General features: G+C 38.7%; 1 pseudogene; it reads left to right on the top strand.

Annotated features, from left to right (window-relative positions):
- Nucleotides 1-2,291: 2,291 nt before the first annotated feature.
- Nucleotides 2,292-2,728, top strand: LOC126069353 (40S ribosomal protein S16-like; annotated as a pseudogene).
- The last annotated feature ends 559 nt before the right edge of the window (nucleotides 2,729-3,287 follow it).

Raw genomic sequence — 3,287 nt, 5'->3', positions numbered from 1 at the left:
CTCTTATAATAGATTTTGATTTAAAATCTTTTTTGTCTGATATCAATATAAATACTCCCACTCTCTTTTGGTTGCTAGTTGAATGGAATATTGTTTTCCATCCTTTCACTTGCAGTCTGTTTGTGTCCTTTGGCCTAAGATGTGTCTCTTGTAGACAGCATAAGGATGGATTATGTTTTTTTTTTTATCCATTCTGCTACTGTCTGTCTTTTCAGTGGAGTTTGAACCATTTACATTTAAGGTAATTACTGAAATTCTTTTAACATGCTTCAACAAAGGACCTATTTCATTTTGCTAATTGTGTGTGTGTGTCTTGTATCTTCTTTGTCCCACAATTTCTACACTTTTCTGTATTTTTGTTGTTGCTTAGTTGCATTTTTATGTTGAGTCATTTTGATTTCTCCCTTCTCCCCTTCTGTGTGTGTTTTTTTTTTAACTATCTTAGTGGTTACTACAAAAACTACTTTTAACAGCTTACATTATTATTTTAGCTAGATACCAACATTAAATATACAAACAACTAGTATCATACAACATTAACATATTAAAATTCTATTCCAATTTTTTCTGCTTCCTCCTCCATTTCTGTTGCTGTGGCACCAATTACTGTACGGAGCCTAGAGGCAATGCAAATTATTCCCTCCCGCCTCGCATTTTCAGGCTTTTTGGATTAGGAGGAGGCTGGTTTCTCCCTGGGCAACCATTTTCCTGGGTGCCCCAGAAAAATATTAAGACTTTGAAAATCAGATTGTCAGTAAAGTTAGGTTCCTGTACAGCTCTCCTAGCCCTAGAGAGCCAGATTACCATTTGTATTTCACAGGGCAGCTCTACACACCACTCGTTTTGTTTGCAGCTCCCAGTTTATGTGGGTACAGGTGGGAGAGACTCTCATAATCGATGGAGAGAAAAAATTTCTTACCTGTAGTATTGTTCTTTATTTTGTCTTCAGCCAGTTACTTTATTTCTTGGATTGGTTGTTAGAGCTCCGAGTCCCCCAGGTCCACCACATTGTTTGTGCTATTTTGTCTCTTTTTTTTTCTTAAATTGTTGTGGAAGAATGGAGATGCTGTATTACCAATCTTTGGGGAGGAGCCCCTCCCTTATTTTTTCTGGTGTGGCAGTTGAGGTTCATGCTCTGGCATTAGACCCTAATTCAATAACTGGGCTTTCTACTTGATTCTTATGGCAAGAACCCATCTTTTCCCTTGGTTGCAAGACAGGGGAGATTCCAGTCTTGATTTTTCATGACTGGCACTTTGCTCCATATCCAAGTTTCTCTGTGACAAGCTTTGCTTTCTTCCAGTCATCCTACCCCTTAACTTCCCTTGCCTACCAAGACGGTTGTCTATTGCCTGTCATCGCACTTCTTTGACACCATGCTCTGTCTAGCTACATGTATTTATCAAATTGTTTCTTCCCACAAACTTCATCAGTCTTCTCCCCTAATTTGCAGGTCACAGGATATGTGTATATGTGCATGTGCACATGTGTGTGTTGTGGTGAAGGTGAAGTGTACAGATGTCAACATAATATAATGGTTTCCTAAACTTTTTGGAACAAAGATATCTTGCATAATTTTTCCATATGTTGCCCATATGTTGAAACATTTTTTTGCCAAAATGTATTTATTAATAATTCATGTTTTCACATTTTAATGAAGGGCAGATTATATTAAACTTAAAGCAGCAAACATTATGAAATACCTACTAGGTGTCAGGCACTACATTAGGTACTGGGGAAAAAGAAAGGAAAAAACTCCACTGCTTTAACTGCTTTTTTAAATCTTTTAAATATGGATTACGTCATAGAAACCTCACAACGAATTTATGTGATACAAAATCTTATTAATTAACCCCGTTGTACAGATTATAAACTTGAATCTTAGAGATGTCTTATCCAAGATCACTGAGTTCAAAACAGAGAAGGTTGGATTGCTGCTTGGGTTTGTCTGATCTTGGTGCCTTTGTTCTTGGTTGCACCACCCTGCCTCCCTAGTCTTTGCTTAGAGGGTAGGATGACAGAAAGTACAAAGATAGGAGAGTCACGAGACTTGGATTCTCAGGCCAGATATGGTATTAGTATTCTAGGACACCTTGAATAAGTCATTTCCTGTCTGGATGTCAGTTTAATCTCAGTAAAATGAAGGGGTCGAGACTAGATAGCCCTACTTCCAATATGAGACAGCATAGTGTAATGGAAAGACTGTGTTGTTTGAGTTCAGACAGATTTGAAGGTGAATCCCAGGACCCCCCACAACACAACCTCAAATAAAAGCTATATGGTCTTGAGCCATGCCATCCAAGGGTTTGGTGCAGGTCTTTGGGTGCAAGAAGACTGTCATAACACATAGACATAACACACTGCAAACAGGACAACAGCCTCATTAAGGTGAAGGAGTGGCGCCTGGAGATGATTGAGCTGTACACACTGCAGTAGAAGCTACTGGAACCTGTTCTGCTTCTGGAGAAAGAGCAGTTTGCTGCTGAGGACATCTGTGTCCTTGTGAAGAGTGGGGTCACATGGCCCAAATTTGTCAATCTGCCAGTCTATCTCCAAAGCCTTCTTTTGCAATTACCAGAAATATGTGGATGAGGCTTCCACAAAAGAGATCAAAGACATCCTCATCCAGTATGACCATACCCTGCTGGTAGCTGACCGTCATCACTGTGAACCCAAGAAGTTTGGAGGCTCTGGTGCCCACGCTAACTACCAGAAATCCTACCAATAGGCCCACCACGAGGAGTAGTTTCATCTTTATAATAAACAAAGTTTGTAGGGGGGAAAAGCTGTATCGTCTTGAGCAGTTTATTTAATTGGCTTAGTCTCATTCATTCATTTAAAAATATAAATTCGGCACCTATTTTGTGCTCAGGATAGTGATTTTCACTGTTGTGAGACAGAGCACGCTCATGTCCTTGTGGATATCCTGCCTTTAAAAAAAAATTATTTGAAAATAATTATAGACTCAGGAAATTAGAAAAATAGTCTATGTACTCAGTGTATCCCAAAGGTCACATCTTACATAGCTATAATACAACATTGAAACCAGGAAATATTGGTACAATGTGTATATTTAGTTCTATGTCATTATATCACTTGTAGATTTGAGTAACCACGACTGCAATCAAGATACAGAAGTATTCCATCAACACAAAGACCCCTCTCATGCTACCCCATTGCAGTTACACACTCCTATCACGACTATTACCAATATCCCTAAATCCTAAGAGTCGCTACTCAATCTGTCTGCCATCTCTATAATTTTATCGTTTCAAGAATGTTATATA

Source organism: Elephas maximus, chromosome X (genome assembly GCF_024166365.1).
Source record: "Elephas maximus indicus isolate mEleMax1 chromosome X, mEleMax1 primary haplotype, whole genome shotgun sequence".
NCBI lineage: Eukaryota > Metazoa > Chordata > Mammalia > Proboscidea > Elephantidae > Elephas > Elephas maximus.
Note: the sequence above shows the minus strand (reverse complement) of the source record. Positions and strands in the feature narration are given on the sequence as shown.